Below are 23,102 nucleotides of genomic sequence, written 5' to 3' on the forward strand. Positions count from 1 at the left end.
TCCTAGATCCCTCGATATCTTTTTTTTTCTTGTGTCTTCTTGAGTTTCTTTCCCCAAAGGTTTGCTAGTTTTTGAATTAACATAGAATTCACCTGTTTTGCTAAGGTTATTCACAGAGATCCTATTCTTCGTAATGGCAAGCTCCTGTTTTTTTGTTTTTTTTTTCCTTAGCTTCAGTTTTTCTATTCTTTGCAACTTTTAATTGGTTTTGTTTTGGCACAAGTGCATTGCTGTGCTCACATCTGCTGGCAATGCTCCTGTATTTGCTGTGGAAGTCTGGCCCTGTCCAACGTCCCTTCCCATCTGCCTCTACTCTACCTCGGACGCCTGCACCAGAACAACTGAAGCAGTGGTGAGGAGGCCCAAACCGAGGATTCCACCCAGCCCATACTGGGCCACAGACCCAGAAGGTGCGGACCTCACCACTGCACCACCGGCCGGCCACTTACATGTTCAGTGGCAACGTGCAGTTGAGTGCAATGGGAGTTAAATATACTAGTGAGCCCAACTCTAGCACTGTGTAGATGAGGCTAGGTTGTTTTTCGGGTCCATTGTGATGTCAGAGGATTTGTCATAATTGTGTCTCTGAGGTCCAGCATGCTTCCTGGATACAGGTTTCAGAGCCTGCTTGGAGCAGTCTCATAACTCACCCTTCCCAGTTAGCCCATGCTTGACCTTCGCTGCCGTTTTTTGGCTTGTGAATTTCTCTGACTTTCAAACGTTCCAGCAGAGTCTGTCTAAAGACGGACATCATCTTTCATTGTGGATAATTCAGGTGTGATTTCTGTTCACCTTCCATTTTCTGGGTCCTCTTTTTCTTTTCCATAGTATACTCGTCATGGTCTTTCTCAGCTATCTCCCTTAGACATGCTTATCAGTCCGTTCTCCTTCATTCCAAGGGATTAGTTTGTATTTCTTTAATCGCTGTATGTTCTCTAGGGTGAGGTGTGAGTGCTTTCGTGACTCTTGGTTGTTGTCCTTGAATTTGCACCGGTCACTTGTAGGACTCTTGGCTATCCTAGCCTAGGTCAAACTAAGCACTGAGAACACGTGGTCATGTGGGTTGCTTTGACATCCTGAGATCAGAAACTCCAAATTCGAGGTGGTCCTGGCAACCCCCTTCACGGACACAATGTTTCCAAGACAACTTAGACAAATCGGATGAATTCCACTCTCCAGGAAAGATATTTTTCTGTCTCTTTTCCGGATTTGGGAAGTTTCGAACTTGACCCCTGATCCTTGAACGTTCCCCTAGATTCCGTCCAGATACGGGCTTACTTAATTTTTATAGGGTGTGCCATTTGTTTGCCCTACATCCTCTACCCTGGCCTGTTTATTTTTCTTGAAACACAACTGTAAAGTTCTAATTTTCGTGCAACTTCCTTACATATGGTGTCAAAACACATAATCAATAATCCTTCTACGGCAAGAGGTAGGGGGAGAGAATTTCGATGGAGGCAAACAGAGCACACTAGCCTGGGAGGGCAGCCTTCACGAAGGAACGAAGCCCTGTGGAAGAGGGTGCTTTTCAGCACCCTTGTAGAGCACTTCCAAACAAAGAGACATACCCCAAGCGTGACAGGGCTCCATTCCTTCAAGGCTTCCAAGACATCTCTTGGGACACATTACCATGTGCCCAGTGGGCCCACGTGACACCAGAGCTTCGGAAAAAGAGACTGACCTGCAAAGAATGCTATGGGCCTTGGAAAGGAGGCATCGATTCTTCTCTTCAATGTCCTCAAGACATCTTTCTTGACTTTGCATTATGCTTAAGGCACAAGGGCACTGTAGGTGTGATGAACGCCAAGTCCGGCCACTTGTTTCCAATGAAGTTGCAAGCTTGAATCAGCATGACCTCCCCATAGACTTGAATAGATGACAATGTTCTCCTCTCCGTGCCTGTCCCTCTATTCTCACTTGTGGCCTAGGGTTCCTTTCTTATCCCTTGCATCAGACTCTGTTTTATCTCTTCTAGTTTCTGTGCCTGCTTTCTGTTTGCCAAACCTGTTTCTGGGTATCTGTCCCTTTAATAGCCTAGCCTAGGCCAATCCTCAGACTGTAACCATGCGGCCACCCTGGGGGACATGTTCACCGTGATGTCATAAGCGACCTCAAAATTCGAAGTTGTCCTGACAACCTCCGTGCACACAGAGTTTGACAGCCATCTCAGACCAGTCTGACTCCTCACCCTGTCTAGGTAGGATAGTTTTCCTTTTTCTGCAATTGTTGTCAGTTTCTATCTTTCTCCTTGAACTTCGAAAGGGCTCCTACATTCTCTCTAGACACTGGTTTCACTCCTGTAAGATTATCCTGGGTTTTATCTCTTATATCTTGGGTAGATGGCAAAATGGGTGGACCTTACCCAGAAAAAGTCCTGGACTCCCTCACAAGTTGAAGTTGCCCAGGGAATGTTCTGATGCACAATGATGGTGTCATCTCGTGGCACTCTGCCAATTCCACCTTGGCAGGTCACAAGTTTTCCTTCCTTCTGCCTTTGGGAAGTGTACCAGATACTTCCATAGATTGTAATATTCTTATGGTTCCTTTTCTTGTGCGTATTGATAACGTATCCTCACAATTGCTGCTTATTTATGATCTCTGCCCGCACCATACCATGAAATCTATATTTCCTAACACTACTAATGTGATATGCACTCGTAATGTGAAACAGTGAGGCCCGGGCCGCCCAAGCGGAATGTGGGCACTTACCTGCTCCACCACAGGGCCGGCCCTGAATTGTACTTTTGGACCAACCTTTTGCCTGAACTTGGGAAGACGTGGGCCTGTTTGGATTATTCGTGAAGGTGATTAGTAATAACATCATGGACGGTAACATTTTCCGTTCGTTCATGGGTTTAGGACTGATCATGTTCTCTTCGTAGTATTCCTCTTCACCTATTTGGAATGGTCTGCCTTTCTGTAGCATCTGTAAGCATTTGGAGGTGATTTTCCATCCTTGGAAGTTCACCTTCCGTAAACTCTTTCCGCCCCCAAAGCTTTATGACATCATTCTGGACCCCTTTTTGGATTTTTGATTTGAGGTGAACTTATAGCCATGACCCTGCATTTGAACGTACTATAACTTCCAGATTCACATCCTCATTGCTTTAGACTTCTGTGTAGCTTACATCATCTTCACCAGTGTAAGACTAATCACAGGCCCTCACCACACACTTGTGCCTAATCTTCTCTTTCACCCTCCGTCACCGCCCCTCTTTGCCTCTGGGAGCCCGCATACAAATGTTCAGTGCCACCTGTTGGTTAGTGCTTGCTTTTTCTTCTCCTTGTAAGTGAGATTCTATGGCATTTGCATTTCTCCCTGGGGCTTGTTACACTTCCCCTAAAACCCTCACAGCCATTCTGGTGGTCACAAATGGCTGGATTGCATCATTTGTTCCGGCTGAGTGGTATACCATTGTGTGGCTATAGCCCATCTTCCTTCTCCAATCATCCCTTGCTGGACACCAGGGTGCTTTCCAAGTCTTGGATATCAGGAGTAAGACTGTGGTGAACACAGCCATGCACATGTCTTTATGCGGTAGTCTTTCTGACTTTTTTGGATAAGCAAGCGGCAGATTAATAGCTGGGTCATACGGGACATGGATACTTAAATTTCTGAGGCAGTTCCACACCTTTGGCATCGTGGCTGCACCGGGTTACACTCCCACCAGCAGTGCAGGAGGCTTCCCTTCTCTGCACCTCCTCTCTGACACTTGTTATTTCCTGTCTGCTTCCTTCTAGCCATGCTGACCACAGTGAGCTGCCATGGCCTTGCAGTTTGGATTTGCATTTTCCTGAGACTTAATGATGGTGAACAAGTTTTCATGCACCTACTGGCCCTCTTTCTGTCTTCTTCGGAGAAATCTCTGCTTCCATCTTTTGACCAGGTTTTCATTGGCTTGTTTTTTTTCTTGTGGAGACGTGCGAGTTGATTGTATCTTTGGGCTTTTCACCCCTTGTCCGATGTGTGGTTTGCAAACATCCTCTCCCAATTGTTGTGGTGTCTTAGTATTCAGTTGATGGTTTCCTTGAGTGGGCAGAAGTGTGTGCATTTGATGTGGTCCCGTTTGTTTCTTGTTTCCTTTGTTGCCCTTGCCCAGTCAGACATGCTTCTTCCAAATAGGCGGCTCAGACAGATGGCAAAGAGCACTCTGCCTAGGTCTTCTCCTACAAGGTTCACGGTTTCAAGTCTGCCATTCAAGGCTTTAATCCACTTCAGGTGGTGTGTGTGCCAGGTGTAACATCATGGTGTACTCTCGTTGTGTTCCATGTGGCTGTGCAGGCTTCCCAGCACCGTTTATTGTAGAGACTCTCCTTTCTCCGCTGTCTCCACTTGGCTCCCTGGTCCAAAATGGGCTGTCCATGTAAGTTTGAGTTGGGCTCTGGGCTCTCAATTGTTTTGCATGGGTCTTCATGCCTGTTTTGGGGCCCAGACTGTGCCGTTTCGGTACCTAGCGCTTCGTCCTCTATGTTGAAATCAGAAATTGTGACACGTGCTGCTTTGTTCGTTTTCCTGAGGATTCCTTTGCCTAGTCAGGGTCTCGTGTTGCTGGCTAGAAACTTCAGGATTCTCTCTTCTTCTCTGTGGCAAATACTGCTGCAACTTTGACTGGGATTGCATGGAATCCAGAGATTCCTTCCTGCGGTATGAACCTTTCAAGTGTGTTAATCCTTCCATTCCTAGATCCCTCGATATCTTTTTTTTTCTTGTGTCTTCTTGAGTTTCTTTCCCCAAAGGTTTGCTAGTTTTTGAATTAACATAGAATTCACCTGTTTTGCTAAGGTTATTCACAGAGATCCTATTCTTCGTAATGGCAAGCTCCTGTTTTTTTGTTTTTTTTTTCCTTAGCTTCAGTTTTTCTATTCTTTGCAACTTTTAATTGGTTTTGTTTTGGCACAAGTGCATTGCTGTGCTCACATCTGCTGGCAATGCTCCTGTATTTGCTGTGGAAGTCTGGCCCTGTCCAACGTCCCTTCCCATCTGCCTCTACTCTACCTCGGACGCCTGCACCAGAACAACTGAAGCAGTGGTGAGGAGGCCCAAACCGAGGATTCCACCCAGCCCATACTGGGCCACAGACCCAGAAGGTGCGGACCTCACCACTGCACCACCGGCCGGCCACTTACATGTTCAGTGGCAACGTGCAGTTGAGTGCAATGGGAGTTAAATATACTAGTGAGCCCAACTCTAGCACTGTGTAGATGAGGCTAGGTTGTTTTTCGGGTCCATTGTGATGTCAGAGGATTTGTCATAATTGTGTCTCTGAGGTCCAGCATGCTTCCTGGATACAGGTTTCAGAGCCTGCTTGGAGCAGTCTCATAACTCACCCTTCCCAGTTAGCCCATGCTTGACCTTCGCTGCCGTTTTTTGGCTTGTGAATTTCTCTGACTTTCAAACGTTCCAGCAGAGTCTGTCTAAAGACGGACATCATCTTTCATTGTGGATAATTCAGGTGTGATTTCTGTTCACCTTCCATTTTCTGGGTCCTCTTTTTCTTTTCCATAGTATACTCGTCATGGTCTTTCTCAGCTATCTCCCTTAGACATGCTTATCAGTCCGTTCTCCTTCATTCCAAGGGATTAGTTTGTATTTCTTTAATCGCTGTATGTTCTCTAGGGTGAGGTGTGAGTGCTTTCGTGACTCTTGGTTGTTGTCCTTGAATTTGCACCGGTCACTTGTAGGACTCTTGGCTATCCTAGCCTAGGTCAAACTAAGCACTGAGAACACGTGGTCATGTGGGTTGCTTTGACATCCTGAGATCAGAAACTCCAAATTCGAGGTGGTCCTGGCAACCCCCTTCACGGACACAATGTTTCCAAGACAACTTAGACAAATCGGATGAATTCCACTCTCCAGGAAAGATATTTTTCTGTCTCTTTTCCGGATTTGGGAAGTTTCGAACTTGACCCCTGATCCTTGAACGTTCCCCTAGATTCCGTCCAGATACGGGCTTACTTAATTTTTATAGGGTGTGCCATTTGTTTGCCCTACATCCTCTACCCTGGCCTGTTTATTTTTCTTGAAACACAACTGTAAAGTTCTAATTTTCGTGCAACTTCCTTACATATGGTGTCAAAACACATAATCAATAATCCTTCTACGGCAAGAGGTAGGGGGAGAGAATTTCGATGGAGGCAAACAGAGCACACTAGCCTGGGAGGGCAGCCTTCACGAAGGAACGAAGCCCTGTGGAAGAGGGTGCTTTTCAGCACCCTTGTAGAGCACTTCCAAACAAAGAGACATACCCCAAGCGTGACAGGGCTCCATTCCTTCAAGGCTTCCAAGACATCTCTTGGGACACATTACCATGTGCCCAGTGGGCCCACGTGACACCAGAGCTTCGGAAAAAGAGACTGACCTGCAAAGAATGCTATGGGCCTTGGAAAGGAGGCATCGATTCTTCTCTTCAATGTCCTCAAGACATCTTTCTTGACTTTGCATTATGCTTAAGGCACAAGGGCACTGTAGGTGTGATGAACCCCAAGTCCGGCCACTTGTTTCCAATGAAGTTGCAAGCTTGAATCAGCATGACCTCCCCATAGACTTGAATAGATGACAATGTTCTCCTCTCCGTGCCTGTCCCTCTATTCTCACTTGTGGCCTAGGGTTCCTTTCTTATCCCTTGCATCAGACTCTGTTTTATCTCTTCTAGTTTCTGTGCCTGCTTTCTGTTTGCCAAACCTGTTTCTGGGTATCTGTCCCTTTAATAGCCTAGCCTAGGCCAATCCTCAGACTGTAACCATGCGGCCACCCTGGGGGACATGTTCACCGTGATGTCATAAGCGACCTCAAAATTCGAAGTTGTCCTGACAACCTCCGTGCACACAGAGTTTCACAGCCATCTCAGACCAGTCTGACTCCTCACCCTGTCTAGGTAGGATAGTTTTCCTTTTTCTGCAATTGTTGTCAGTTTCTATCTTTCTCCTTGAACTTCGAAAGGGCTCCTACATTCTCTCTAGACACTGGTTTCACTCCTGTAAGATTATCCTGGGTTTTATCTCTTATATCTTGGGTAGATGGCAAAATGGGTGGACCTTACCCAGAAAAAGTCCTGGACTCCCTCACAAGTTGAAGTTGCCCAGGGAATGTTCTGATGCACGATGATGGTGTCATCTCGTGGCACTCTGCCAATTCCACCTTGGCAGGTCACAAGTTTTCCTTCCTTCTACCTTTGGGAAGTGTACCAGATACTTCCATAGATTGTAATATTCTTATGGTTCCTTTTCTTGTGCGTATTGATAACGTATCCTCACAATTGCTGCTTATTTATGATCTCTGCCCGCACCATACCATGAAATCTATATTTCCTAACACTACTAATGTGATATGCACTCGTAATGTGAAACAGTGAGGCCCGGGCCGCCCAAGCGGAATGTGGGCACTTACCTGCTCCACCACAGGGCCGGCCCTGAATTGTACTTTTGGACCAACCTTTTGCCTGAACTTGGGAAGACGTGGGCCTGTTTGGATTATTCGTGAAGGTGATTAGTAATAACATCATGGACGGTAACATTTTCCGTTCGTTCATGGGTTTAGGACTGATCATGTTCTCTTCGTAGTATTCCTCTTCACCTATTTGGAATGGTCTGCCTTTCTGTAGCATCTGTAAGCATTTGGAGGTGATTTTCCATCCTTGGAAGTTCACCTTCCGTAAACTCTTTCCGCCCCCAAAGCTTTATGACATCATTCTGGACCCCTTTTTGGATTTTTGATTTGAGGTGAATTTATAGCCATGGCCCTGCATTAGAACGTACTATAACTTCCAGATTCACATCCTCATTGCTTTAGACTTCTGTGTAGCTTACATCATCTTCACCAGTGTAAGACTAATCACAGGCCCTCACCACACACTTGTGCCTAATCTTCTCTTTCACCCTCCGTCACCGCCCCTCTTTGCCTCTGGGAGCCCGCATACAAATGTTCAGTGCCACCTGTTGGTTAGTGCTTGCTTTTTCTTCTCCTTGTAAGTGAGATTCTATGGCATTTGCATTTCTCCCTGGGGCTTGTTACACTTCCCCTAAAACCCTCACAGCCATTCTGGTGGTCACAAATGGCTGGATTGCATCATTTGTTCCGGCTGAGTGGTATACCATTGTGTGGCTATAGCCCATCTTCCTTCTCCAATCATCCCTTGCTGGACACCAGGGTGCTTTCCAAGTCTTGGATATCAGGAGTAAGACTGTGGTGAACACAGCCATGCACATGTCTTTATGCGGTAGTCTTTCTGACTTTTTTGGATAAGCAAGCGGCAGATTAATAGCTGGGTCATACGGGACATGGATACTTAAATTTCTGAGGCAGTTCCACACCTTTGGCATCGTGGCTGCACCGGGTTACACTCCCACCAGCAGTGCAGGAGGCTTCCCTTCTCTGCACCTCCTCTCTGACACTTGTTATTTCCTGTCTGCTTCCTTCTAGCCATGCTGACCACAGTGAGCTGCCATGGCCTTGCAGTTTGGATTTGCATTTTCCTGAGACTTAATGATGGTGAACAAGTTTTCATGCACCTACTGGCCCTCTTTCTGTCTTCTTCGGAGAAATCTCTGCTTCCATCTTTTGACCAGGTTTTCATTGGCTTGTTTTTTTTCTTGTGGAGACGTGCGAGTTGATTGTATCTTTGGGCTTTTCACCCCTTGTCCGATGTGTGGTTTGCAAACATCCTCTCCCAATTGTTGTGGTGTCTTAGTATTCAGTTGATGGTTTCCTTGAGTGGGCAGAAGTGTGTGCATTTGATGTGGTCCCGTTTGTTTCTTGTTTCCTTTGTTGCCCTTGCCCAGTCAGACATGCTTCTTCCAAATAGGCGGCTCAGACAGATGGCAAAGAGCACTCTGCCTAGGTCTTCTCCTACAAGGTTCACGGTTTCAAGTCTGCCATTCAAGGCTTTAATCCACTTCAGGTGGTGTGTGTGCCAGGTGTAACATCATGGTGTACTCTCGTTGTGTTCCATGTGGCTGTGCAGGCTTCCCAGCACCGTTTATTGTAGAGACTCTCCTTTCTCCGCTGTCTCCACTTGGCTCCCTGGTCCAAAATGGGCTGTCCATGTAAGTTTGAGTTGGGCTCTGGGCTCTCAATTGTTTTGCATGGGTCTTCATGCCTGTTTTGGGGCCCAGACTGTGCCGTTTCGGTACCTAGCGCTTCGTCCTCTATGTTGAAATCAGAAATTGTGACACGTGCTGCTTTGTTCGTTTTCCTGAGGATTCCTTTGCCTAGTCAGGGTCTCGTGTTGCTGGCTAGAAACTTCAGGATTCTCTCTTCTTCTCTGTGGCAAATACTGCTGCAACTTTGACTGGGATTGCATGGAATCCAGAGATTCCTTCCTGCGGTATGAACCTTTCAAGTGTGTTAATCCTTCCATTCCTAGATCCCTCGATATCTTTTTTTTTCTTGTGTCTTCTTGAGTTTCTTTCCCCAAAGGTTTGCTAGTTTTTGAATTAACATAGAATTCACCTGTTTTGCTAAGGTTATTCACAGAGATCCTATTCTTCGTAATGGCAAGCTCCTGTTTTTTTGTTTTTTTTTTCCTTAGCTTCAGTTTTTCTATTCTTTGCAACTTTTAATTGGTTTTGTTTTGGCACAAGTGCATTGCTGTGCTCACATCTGCTGGCAATGCTCCTGTATTTGCTGTGGAAGTCTGGCCCTGTCCAACGTCCCTTCCCATCTGCCTCTACTCTACCTCGGACGCCTGCACCAGAACAACTGAAGCAGTGGTGAGGAGGCCCAAACCGAGGATTCCACCCAGCCCATACTGGGCCACAGACCCAGAAGGTGCGGACCTCACCACTGCACCACCGGCCGGCCACTTACATGTTCAGTGGCAACGTGCAGTTGAGTGCAATGGGAGTTAAATATACTAGTGAGCCCAACTCTAGCACTGTGTAGATGAGGCTAGGTTGTTTTTCGGGTCCATTGTGATGTCAGAGGATTTGTCATAATTGTGTCTCTGAGGTCCAGCATGCTTCCTGGATACAGGTTTCAGAGCCTGCTTGGAGCAGTCTCATAACTCACCCTTCCCAGTTAGCCCATGCTTGACCTTCGCTGCCGTTTTTTGGCTTGTGAATTTCTCTGACTTTCAAACGTTCCAGCAGAGTCTGTCTAAAGACGGACATCATCTTTCATTGTGGATAATTCAGGTGTGATTTCTGTTCACCTTCCATTTTCTGGGTCCTCTTTTTCTTTTCCATAGTATACTCGTCATGGTCTTTCTCAGCTATCTCCCTTAGACATGCTTATCAGTCCGTTCTCCTTCATTCCGAGGGATTAGTTTGTATTTCTTTAATCGCTGTATGTTCTCTAGGGTGAGGTGTGAGTGCTTTCGTGACTCTTGGTTGTTGTCCTTGAATTTGCACCGGTCACTTGTAGGACTCTTGGCTATCCTAGCCTAGGTCAAACTAAGCACTGAGAACACGTGGTCATGTGGGTTGGTTTGACATCCTGAGATCAGAAACTCCAAATTCGAGGTGGTCCTGGCAACCCCCTTCACGGACACAATGTTTCCAAGACAACTTAGACAAATCGGATGAATTCCACTCTCCAGGAAAGATATTTTTCTGTCTCTTTTCCGGATTTGGGAAGTTTCGAACTTGACCCCTGATCCTTGAACGTTCCCCTAGATTCCGTCCAGATACGGGCTTACTTAATTTTTATAGGGTGTGCCATTTGTTTGCCCTACATCCTCTACCCTGGCCTGTTTATTTTTCTTGAAACACAACTGTAAAGTTCTAATTTTCGTGCAACTTCCTTACATATGGTGTCAAAACACATAATCAATAATCCTTCTACGGCAAGAGGTAGGGGGAGAGAATTTCGATGGAGGCAAACAGAGCACACTAGCCTGGGAGGGCAGCCTTCACGAAGGAACGAAGCCCTGTGGAAGAGGGTGCTTTTCAGCACCCTTGTAGAGCACTTCCAAACAAAGAGACATACCCCAAGCGTGACAGGGCTCCATTCCTTCAAGGCTTCCAAGACATCTCTTGGGACACATTACCATGTGCCCAGTGGGCCCACGTGACACCAGAGCTTCGGAAAAAGAGACTGACCTGCAAAGAATGCTATGGGCCTTGGAAAGGAGGCATCGATTCTTCTCTTCAATGTCCTCAAGACATCTTTCTTGACTTTGCATTATGCTTAAGGCACAAGGGCACTGTAGGTGTGATGAACGCCAAGTCCGGCCACTTGTTTCCAATGAAGTTGCAAGCTTGAATCAGCATGACCTCCCCATAGACTTGAATAGATGACAATGTTCTCCTCTCCGTGCCTGTCCCTCTATTCTCACTTGTGGCCTAGGGTTCCTTTCTTATCCCTTGCATCAGACTCTGTTTTATCTCTTCTAGTTTCTGTACCTGCTTTCTGTTTGCCAAACCTGTTTCTGGGTATCTGTCCCTTTAATAGCCTAGCCTAGGCCAATCCTCAGACTGTAACCATGCGGCCACCCTGGGGGACATGTTCACCGTGATGTCATAAGCGACCTCAAAATTCGAAGTTGTCCTGACAACCTCCGTGCACACAGAGTTTCACAGCCATCTCAGACCAGTCTGACTCCTCACCCTGTCTAGGTAGGATAGTTTTCCTTTTTCTGCAATTGTTGTCAGTTTCTATCTTTCTCCTTGAACTTCGAAAGGGCTCCTACATTCTCTCTAGACACTGGTGTCACTCCTGTAAGATTATCCTGGGTTTTATCTCTTATATCTTGGGTAGATGGCAAAATGGGTGGACCTTACCCAGAAAAAGTCCTGGACTCCCTCACAAGTTGAAGTTGCCCAGGGAATGTTCTGATGCACGATGATGGTGTCATCTCGTGGCACTCTGCCAATTCCACCTTGGCAGGTCACAAGTTTTCCTTCCTTCTGCCTTTGGGAAGTGTACCAGATACTTCCATAGATTGTAATATTCTTATGGTTCCTTTTCTTGTGCGTATTGATAACGTATCCTCACAATTGCTGCTTATTTATGATCTCTGCCCGCACCATACCATGAAATCTATATTTCCTAACACTACTAATGTGATATGCACTCGTAATGTGAAACAGTGAGGCCCGGGCCGCCCAAGCGGAATGTGGGCACTTACCTGCTCCACCACAGGGCCGGCCCTGAATTGTACTTTTGGACCAACCTTTTGCCTGAACTTGGGAAGACGTGGGCCTGTTTGGATTATTCGTGAAGGTGATTAGTAATAACATCATGGACGGTAACATTTTCCGTTCGTTCATGGGTTTAGGACTGATCATGTTCTCTTCGTAGTATTCCTCTTCACCTATTTGGAATGGTCTGCCTTTCTGTAGCATCTGTAAGCATTTGGAGGTGATTTTCCATCCTTGGAAGTTCACCTTCCGTAAACTCTTTCCGCCCCCAAAGCTTTATGACATCATTCTGGACCCCTTTTTGGATTTTTGATTTGAGGTGAATTTATAGCCATGGCCCTGCATTAGAACGTACTATAACTTCCAGATTCACATCCTCATTGCTTTAGACTTCTGTGTAGCTTACATCATCTTCACCAGTGTAAGACTAATCACAGGCCCTCACCACACACTTGTGCCTAATCTTCTCTTTCACCCTCCGTCACCGCCCCTCTTTGCCTCTGGGAGCCCGCATACAAATGTTCAGTGCCACCTGTTGGTTAGTGCTTGCTTTTTCTTCTCCTTGTAAGTGAGATTCTATGGTATTTGCATTTCTCCCTGGGGCTTGTTACACTTCCCCTAAAACCCTCACAGCCATTCTGGTGGTCACAAATGGCTGGATTGCATCATTTGTTCCGGCTGAGTGGTATACCATTGTGTGGCTATAGCCCATCTTCCTTCTCCAATCATCCCTTGCTGGACACCAGGGTGCTTTCCAAGTCTTGGATATCAGGAGTAAGACTGTGGTGAACACAGCCATGCACATGTCTTTATGCGGTAGTCTTTCTGACTTTTTTGGATAAGCAAGCGGCAGATTAATAGCTGGGTCATACGGGACATGGATACTTAAATTTCTGAGGCAGTTCCACACCTTTGGCATCGTGGCTGCACCGGGTTACACTCCCACCAGCAGTGCAGGAGGCTTCCCTTCTCTGCACCTCCTCTCTGACACTTGTTATTTCCTGTCTGCTTCCTTCTAGCCATGCTGACCACAGTGAGCTGCCATGGCCTTGCAGTTTGGATTTGCATTTTCCTGAGACTTAATGATGGTGAACAAGTTTTCATGCACCTACTGGCCCTCTTTCTGTCTTCTTCGGAGAAATCTCTGCTTCCATCTTTTGACCAGGTTTTCATTGGCTTGTTTTTTTTCTTGTGGAGACGTGCGAGTTGATTGTATCTTTGGGCTTTTCACCCCTTGTCCGATGTGTGGTTTGCAAACATCCTCTCCCAATTGTTGTGGTGTCTTAGTATTCAGTTGATGGTTTCCTTGAGTGGGCAGAAGTGTGTGCATTTGATGTGGTCCCGTTTGTTTCTTGTTTCCTTTGTTGCCCTTGCCCAGTCAGACATGCTTCTTCCAAATAGGCGGCTCAGACAGATGGCAAAGAGCACTCTGCCTAGGTCTTCTCCTACAAGGTTCACGGTTTCAAGTCTGCCATTCAAGGCTTTAATCCACTTCAGGTGGTGTGTGTGCCAGGTGTAACATCATGGTGTACTCTCGTTGTGTTCCATGTGGCTGTGCAGGCTTCCCAGCACCGTTTATTGTAGAGACTCTCCTTTCTCCGCTGTCTCCACTTGGCTCCCTGGTCCAAAATGGGCTGTCCATGTAAGTTTGAGTTGGGCTCTGGGCTCTCAATTGTTTTGCATGGGTCTTCATGCCTGTTTTGGGGCCCAGACTGTGCCGTTTCGGTACCTAGCGCTTCGTCCTCTATGTTGAAATCAGAAATTGTGACACGTGCTGCTTTGTTCGTTTTCCTGAGGATTCCTTTGCCTAGTCAGGGTCTCGTGTTGCTGGCTAGAAACTTCAGGATTCTCTCTTCTTCTCTGTGGCAAATACTGCTGCAACTTTGACTGGGATTGCATGGAATCCAGAGATTCCTTCCTGCGGTATGAACCTTTCAAGTGTGTTAATCCTTCCATTCCTAGATCCCTCGATATCTTTTTTTTTCTTGTGTCTTCTTGAGTTTCTTTCCCCAAAGGTTTGCTAGTTTTTGAATTAACATAGAATTCACCTGTTTTGCTAAGGTTATTCACAGAGATCCTATTCTTCGTAATGGCAAGCTCCTGTTTTTTTGTTTTTTTTTTCCTTAGCTTCAGTTTTTCTATTCTTTGCAACTTTTAATTGGTTTTGTTTTGGCACAAGTGCATTGCTGTGCTCACATCTGCTGGCAATGCTCCTGTATTTGCTGTGGAAGTCTGGCCCTGTCCAACGTCCCTTCCCATCTGCCTCTACTCTACCTCGGACGCCTGCACCAGAACAACTGAAGCAGTGGTGAGGAGGCCCAAACCGAGGATTCCACCCAGCCCATACTGGGCCACAGACCCAGAAGGTGCGGACCTCACCACTGCACCACCGGCCGGCCACTTACATGTTCAGTGGCAACGTGCAGTTGAGTGCAATGGGAGTTAAATATACTAGTGAGCCCAACTCTAGCACTGTGTAGATGAGGCTAGGTTGTTTTTCGGGTCCATTGTGATGTCAGAGGATTTGTCATAATTGTGTCTCTGAGGTCCAGCATGCTTCCTGGATACAGGTTTCAGAGCCTGCTTGGAGCAGTCTCATAACTCACCCTTCCCAGTTAGCCCATGCTTGACCTTCGCTGCCGTTTTTTGGCTTGTGAATTTCTCTGACTTTCAAACGTTCCAGCAGAGTCTGTCTAAAGACGGACATCATCTTTCATTGTGGATAATTCAGGTGTGATTTCTGTTCACCTTCCATTTTCTGGGTCCTCTTTTTCTTTTCCATAGTATACTCGTCATGGTCTTTCTCAGCTATCTCCCTTAGACATGCTTATCAGTCCGTTCTCCTTCATTCCAAGGGATTAGTTTGTATTTCTTTAATCGCTGTATGTTCTCTAGGGTGAGGTGTGAGTGCTTTCGTGACTCTTGGTTGTTGTCCTTGAATTTGCACCGGTCACTTGTAGGACTCTTGGCTATCCTAGCCTAGGTCAAACTAAGCACTGAGAACACGTGGTCATGTGGGTTGCTTTGACATCCTGAGATCAGAAACTCCAAATTCGAGGTGGTCCTGGCAACCCCCTTCACGGACACAATGTTTCCAAGACAACTTAGACAAATCGGATGAATTCCACTCTCCAGGAAAGATATTTTTCTGTCTCTTTTCCGGATTTGGGAAGTTTCGAACTTGACCCCTGATCCTTGAACGTTCCCCTAGATTCCGTCCAGATACGGGCTTACTTAATTTTTATAGGGTGTGCCATTTGTTTGCCCTACATCCTCTACCCTGGCCTGTTTATTTTTCTTGAAACACAACTGTAAAGTTCTAATTTTCGTGCAACTTCCTTACATATGGTGTCAAAACACATAATCAATAATCCTTCTACGGCAAGAGGTAGGGGGAGAGAATTTCGATGGAGGCAAACAGAGCACACTAGCCTGGGAGGGCAGCCTTCACGAAGGAACGAAGCCCTGTGGAAGAGGGTGCTTTTCAGCACCCTTGTAGAGCACTTCCAAACAAAGAGACATACCCCAAGCGTGACAGGGCTCCATTCCTTCAAGGCTTCCAAGACATCTCTTGGGACACATTACCATGTGCCCAGTGGGCCCACGTGACACCAGAGCTTCGGAAAAAGAGACTGACCTGCAAAGAATGCTATGGGCCTTGGAAAGGAGGCATCGATTCTTCTCTTCAATGTCCTCAAGACATCTTTCTTGACTTTGCATTATGCTTAAGGCACAAGGGCACTGTAGGTGTGATGAACCCCAAGTCCGGCCACTTGTTTCCAATGAAGTTGCAAGCTTGAATCAGCATGACCTCCCCATAGACTTGAATAGATGACAATGTTCTCCTCTCCGTGCCTGTCCCTCTATTCTCACTTGTGGCCTAGGGTTCCTTTCTTATCCCTTGCATCAGACTCTGTTTTATCTCTTCTAGTTTCTGTGCCTGCTTTCTGTTTGCCAAACCTGTTTCTGGGTATCTGTCCCTTTAATAGCCTAGCCTAGGCCAATCCTCAGACTGTAACCATGCGGCCACCCTGGGGGACATGTTCACCGTGATGTCATAAGCGACCTCAAAATTCGAAGTTGTCCTGACAACCTCCGTGCACACAGAGTTTCACAGCCATCTCAGACCAGTCTGACTCCTCACCCTGTCTAGGTAGGATAGTTTTCCTTTTTCTGCAATTGTTGTCAGTTTCTATCTTTCTCCTTGAACTTCGAAAGGGCTCCTACATTCTCTCTAGACACTGGTGTCACTCCTGTAAGATTATCCTGGGTTTTATCTCTTATATCTTGGGTAGATGGCAAAATGGGTGGACCTTACCCAGAAAAAGTCCTGGACTCCCTCACAAGTTGAAGTTGCCCAGGGAATGTTCTGATGCACAATGATGGTGTCATCTCGTGGCACTCTGCCAATTCCACCTTGGCAGGTCACAAGTTTTCCTTCCTTCTGCCTTTGGGAAGTGTACCAGATACTTCCATAGATTGTAATATTCTTATGGTTCCTTTTCTTGTGCGTATTGATAACGTATCCTCACAATTGCTGCTTATTTATGATCTCTGCCCGCACCATACCATGAAATCTATATTTCCTAACACTACTAATGTGATATGCACTCGTAATGTGAAACAGTGAGGCCCGGGCCGCCCAAGCGGAATGTGGGCACTTACCTGCTCCACCACAGGGCCGGCCCTGAATTGTACTTTTGGACCAACCTTTTGCCTGAACTTGGGAAGACGTGGGCCTGTTTGGATTATTCGTGAAGGTGATTAGTAATAACATCATGGACGGTAACATTTTCCGTTCGTTCATGGGTTTAGGACTGATCATGTTCTCTTCGTAGTATTCCTCTTCACCTATTTGGAATGGTCTGCCTTTCTGTAGCATCTGTAAGCATTTGGAGGTGATTTTCCATCCTTGGAAGTTCACCTTCCGTAAACTCTTTCCGCCCCCAAAGCTTTATGACATCATTCTGGACCCCTTTTTGGATTTTTGATTTGAGGTGAATTTATAGCCATGACCCTGCATTAGAACGTACTATAACTTCCAGATTCACATCCTCATTGCTTTAGACTTCTGTGTAGCTTACATCATCTTCACCAGTGTAAGACTAATCACAGGCCCTCACCACACACTTGTGCCTAATCTTCTCTTTCACCCTCCGTCACCGCCCCTCTTTGCCTCTGGGAGCCCGCATACAAATGTTCAGTGCCACCTGTTGGTTAGTGCTTGCTTTTTCTTCTCCTTGTAAGTGAGATTCTATGGTATTTGAATTTCTCACTGGGGCTTGTTACACTTCCCCTAAAACCCTCACAGCCATTCTGGTGGTCACAAATGGCTGGATTGCATCATTTGTTCCGGCTGAGTGGTATACCATTGTGTGGCTATAGCCCATCTTCCTTCTCCAATCATCCCTTGCTGGACAGCAGGGTGCTTTCCAAGTCTTGGATATCAGGAGTAAGACTGTGGTGAACACAGCCATGCACATGTCTTTATGCGGTAGTCTTTCTGACTTTTTTGGATAAGCAAGCGGCAGATTAATAGCTGGGTCATACGGGACATGGATACTTAAATTTCTGAGGCAGTTCCACACCTTTGGCATCGTGGCTGCACCGGGTTACACTCCCACCAGCAGTGCAGGAGGCTTCCCTTCTCTGCACCTCCTCTCTGACACTTGTTATTTCCTGTCTGCTTCCTTCTAGCCATGCTGACCACAGTGAGCTGCCATGGCCTTGCAGTTTGGATTTGCATTTTCCTGAGACTTCATGATGGTGAACAAGTTTTCATGCACCTACTGGCCCTCTTTCTGTCTTCTTCGGAGAAATCTCTGCTTCCATCTTTTGACCAGGTTTTCATTGGCTTGTTTTTTTTCTTGTGGAGACGTGCGAGTTGATTGTATCTTTGGGCTTTTCACCCCTTGTCCGATGTGTGGTTTGCAAACATCCTCTCCCAATTGTTGTGGTGTCTTAGTATTCAGTTGATGGTTTCCTTGAGTGGGCAGAAGTGTGTGCATTTGATGTGGTCCCGTTTGTTTCTTGTTTCCTTTGTTGCCCTTGCCCAGTCAGACATGCTTCTTCCAAATAGGCGGCTCAGACAGATGGCAAAGAGCACTCTGCCTAGGTCTTCTCCTACAAGGTTCACGGTTTCAAGTCTGCCATTCAAGGCTTTAATCCACTTCAGGTGGTGTGTGTGCCAGGTGTAACATCATGGTGTACTCTCGTTGTGTTCCATGTGGCTGTGCAGGCTTCCCAGCACCGTTTATTGTAGAGACTCTCCTTTCTCCGCTGTCTCCACTTGGCTCCCTGGTCCAAAATGGGCTGTCCATGTAAGTTTGAGTTGGGCTCTGGGCTCTCAATTGTTTTGCATGGGTCTTCATGCCTGTTTTGGGGCCCAGACTGTGCCGTTTCGGTACCTAGCGCTTCGTCCTCTATGTTGAAATCAGAAATTGTGACACGTGCTGCTTTGTTCGTTTTCCTGAGGATTCCTTTGCCTAGTCAGGGTCTCGTGTTGCTGGCTCGAAACTTCAGGATTCTCTCTTCTTCTCTGTGGCAAATACTGCTGCAACTTTGACTGGGATTGCATGGAATCCAGAGATTCCTTCCTGCGGTATGAACCTTTCAAGTGTGTTAATCCTTCCATTCCTAGATCCCTCGATATCTTTTTTTTTCTTGTGTCTTCTTGAGTTTCTTTCCCCAAAGGTTTGCTAGTTTTTGAATTAACATAGAATTCACCTGTTTTGCTAAGGTTATTCACAGAGATCCTATTCTTCGTAATGGCAAGCTCCTGTTTTTTTGTTTTTTTTTTCCTTAGCTTCAGTTTTTCTATTCTTTGCAACTTTTAATTGGTTTTGTTTTGGCACAAGTGCATTGCTGTGCTCACATCTGCTGGCAATGCTCCTGTATTTGCTGTGGAAGTCTGGCCCTGTCCAACGTCCCTTCCCATCTGCCTCTACTCTACCTCGGACGCCTGCACCAGAACAACTGAAGCAGTGGTGAGGAGGCCCAAACCGAGGATTCCACCCAGCCCATACTGGGCCACAGACCCAGAAGGTGCGGACCTCACCACTGCACCACCGGCCGGCCACTTACATGTTCAGTGGCAACGTGCAGTTGAGTGCAATGGGAGTTAAATATACTAGTGAGCCCAACTCTAGCACTGTGTAGATGAGGCTAGGTTGTTTTTCGGGTCCATTGTGATGTCAGAGGATTTGTCATAATTGTGTCTCTGAGGTCCAGCATGCTTCCTGGATACAGGTTTCAGAGCCTGCTTGGAGCAGTCTCATAACTCACCCTTCCCAGTTAGCCCATGCTTGACCTTCGCTGCCGTTTTTTGGCTTGTGAATTTCTCTGACTTTCAAACGTTCCAGCAGAGTCTGTCTAAAGACGGACATCATCTTTCATTGTGGATAATTCAGGTGTGATTTCTGTTCACCTTCCATTTTCTGGGTCCTCTTTTTCTTTTCCATAGTATACTCGTCATGGTCTTTCTCAGCTATCTCCCTTAGACATGCTTATCAGTCCGTTCTCCTTCATTCCAAGGGATTAGTTTGTATTTCTTTAATCGCTGTATGTTCTCTAGGGTGAGGTGTGAGTGCTTTCGTGACTCTTGGTTGTTGTCCTTGAATTTGCACCGGTCACTTGTAGGACTCTTGGCTATCCTAGCCTAGGTCAAACTAAGCACTGAGAACACGTGGTCATGTGGGTTGGTTTGACATCCTGAGATCAGAAACTCCAAATTCGAGGTGGTCCTGGCAACCCCCTTCACGGACACAATGTTTCCAAGACAACTTAGACAAATCGGATGAATTCCACTCTCCAGGAAAGATATTTTTCTGCCTCTTTTCCGGATTTGGGAAGTTTCGAACTTGACCCCTGATCCTTGAACGTTCCCCTAGATTCCGTCCAGATACGGGCTTACTTAATTTTTATAGGGTGTGCCATTTGTTTGCCCTACATCCTCTACCCTGGCCTGTTTATTTTTCTTGAAACACAACTGTAAAGTTCTAATTTTCGTGCAACTTCCTTACATATGGTGTCAAAACACATAATCAATAATCCTTCTACGGCAAGAGGTAGGGGGAGAGAATTTCGATGGAGGCAAACAGAGCACACTAGCCTGGGAGGGCAGCCTTCACGAAGGAACGAAGCCCTGTGGAAGAGGGTGCTTTTCAGCACCCTTGTAGAGCACTTCCAAACAAAGAGACATACCCCAAGCGTGACAGGGCTCCATTCCTTCAAGGCTTCCAAGACATCTCTTGGGACACATTACCATGTGCCCAGTGGGCCCACGTGACACCAGAGCTTCGGAAAAAGAGACTGACCTGCAAAGAATGCTATGGGCCTTGGAAAGGAGGCATCGATTCTTCTCTTCAATGTCCTCAAGACATCTTTCTTGACTTTGCATTATGCTTAAGGCACAAGGGCACTGTAGGTGTGATGAACCCCAAGTCCGGCCACTTGTTTCCAATGAAGTTGCAAGCTTGAATCAGCATGACCTCCCCATAGACTTGAATAGATGACAATGTTCTCCTCTCCGTGCCTGTCCCTCTATTCTCACTTGTGGCCTAGGGTTCCTTTCTTATCCCTTGCATCAGACTCTGTTTTATCTCTTCTAGTTTCTGTGCCTGCTTTCTGTTTGCCAAACCTGTTTCTGGGTATCTGTCCCTTTAATAGCCTAGCCTAGGCCAATCCTCAGACTGTAACCATGCGGCCACCCTGGGGGACATGTTCACCGTGATGTCATAAGCGACCTCAAAATTCGAAGTTGTCCTGACAACCTCCGTGCACACAGAGTTTCACAGCCATCTCAGACCAGTCTGACTCCTCACCCTGTCTAGGTAGGATAGTTTTCCTTTTTCTGCAATTGTTGTCAGTTTCTATCTTTCTCCTTGAACTTCGAAAGGGCTCCTACATTCTCTCTAGACACTGGTGTCACTCCTGTAAGATTATCCTGGGTTTTATCTCTTATATCTTGGGTAGATGGCAAAATGGGTGGACCTTACCCAGAAAAAGTCCTGGACTCCCTCACAAGTTGAAGTTGCCCAGGGAATGTTCTGATGCACGATGATGGTGTCATCTCGTGGCACTCTGCCAATTCCACCTTGGCAGGTCACAAGATTTCCTTCCTTCTGCCTTTGGGAAGTGTACCAGATACTTCCATAGATTGTAATATTCTTATGGTTCCTTTTCTTGTGCGTATTGATAACGTATCCTCACAATTGCTGCTTATTTATGATCTCTGCCCGCACCATACCATGAAATCTATATTTCCTAACACTACTAATGTGATATGCACTCGTAATGTGAAACAGTGAGGCCCGGGCCGCCCAAGCGGAATGTGGGCACTTAGCTGCTCCACCACAGGGCCGGCCCTGAATTGTACTTTTGGACCAACCTTTTGCCTGAACTTGGGAAGACGTGGGCCTGTTTGGATTATTCGTGAAGGTGATTAGTAATAACATCATGGACGGTAACATTTTCCGTTCGTTCATGGGTTTAGGACTGATCATGTTCTCTTCGTAGTATTCCTCTTCACCTATTTGGAATGGTCTGCCTTTCTGTAGCATCTGTAAGCATTTGGAGGTGATTTTCCATCCTTGGAAGTTCACCTTCCGTAAACTCTTTCCGCCCCCAAAGCTTTATGACATCATTCTGGACCCCTTTTTGGATTTTTGATTTGAGGTGAATTTATAGCCATGGCCCTGCATTAGAACGTACTATAACTTCCAGATTCACATCCTCATTGCTTTAGACTTCTGTGTAGCTTACATCATCTTCACCAGTGTAAGACTAATCACAGGCCCTCACCACACACTTGTGCCTAATCTTCTCTTTCACCCTCCGTCACCGCCCCTCTTTGCCTCTGGGAGCCCGCATACAAATGTTCAGTGCCACCTGTTGGTTAGTGCTTGCTTTTTCTTCTCCTTGTAAGTGAGATTCTATGGCATTTGCATTTCTCCCTGGGGCTTGTTACACTTCCCCTAAAACCCTCACAGCCATTCTGGTGGTCACAAATGGCTGGATTGCATCATTTGTTCCGGCTGAGTGGTATACCATTGTGTGGCTATAGCCCATCTTCCTTCTCCAATCATCCCTTGCTGGACACCAGGGTGCTTTCCAAGTCTTGGATATCAGGAGTAAGACTGTGGTGAACACAGCCATGCACATGTCTTTATGCGGTAGTCTTTCTGACTTTTTTGGATAAGCAAGCGGCAGATTAATAGCTGGGTCATACGGGACATGGATACTTAAATTTCTGAGGCAGTTCCACACCTTTGGCATCGTGGCTGCACCGGGTTACACTCCCACCAGCAGTGCAGGAGGCTTCCCTTCTCTGCACCTCCTCTCTGACACTTGTTATTTCCTGTCTGCTTCCTTCTAGCCATGCTGACCACAGTGAGCTGCCATGGCCTTGCAGTTTGGATTTGCATTTTCCTGAGACTTAATGATGGTGAACAAGTTTTCATGCACCTACTGGCCCTCTTTGTGTCTTCTTCGGAGAAATCTCTGCTTCCATCTTTTGACCAGGTTTTCATTGGCTTGTTTTTTTTCTTGTGGAGACGTGCGAGTTGATTGTATCTTTGGGCTTTTCACCCCTTGTCCGATGTGTGGTTTGCAAACATCCTCTCCCAATTGTTGTGGTGTCTTAGTATTCAGTTGATGGTTTCCTTGAGTGGGCAGAAGTGTGTGCATTTGATGTGGTCCCGTTTGTTTCTTGTTTCCTTTGTTGCCCTTGCCCAGTCAGACATGCTTCTTCCAAATAGGCGGCTCAGACAGATGGCAAAGAGCACTCTGCCTAGGTCTTCTCCTACAAGGTTCACGGTTTCAAGTCTGCCATTCAAGGCTTTAATCCACTTCAGGTGGTGTGTGTGCCAGGTGTAACATCATGGTGTACTCTCGTTGTGTTCCATGTGGCTGTGCAGGCTTCCCAGCACCGTTTATTGTAGAGACTCTCCTTTCTCCGCTGTCTCCACTTGGCTCCCTGGTCCAAAATGGGCTGTCCATGTAAGTTTGAGTTGGGCTCTGGGCTC

Source organism: Equus asinus, chromosome 20, assembly GCF_041296235.1.
Source record: "Equus asinus isolate D_3611 breed Donkey chromosome 20, EquAss-T2T_v2, whole genome shotgun sequence".
NCBI lineage: Eukaryota > Metazoa > Chordata > Mammalia > Perissodactyla > Equidae > Equus > Equus asinus.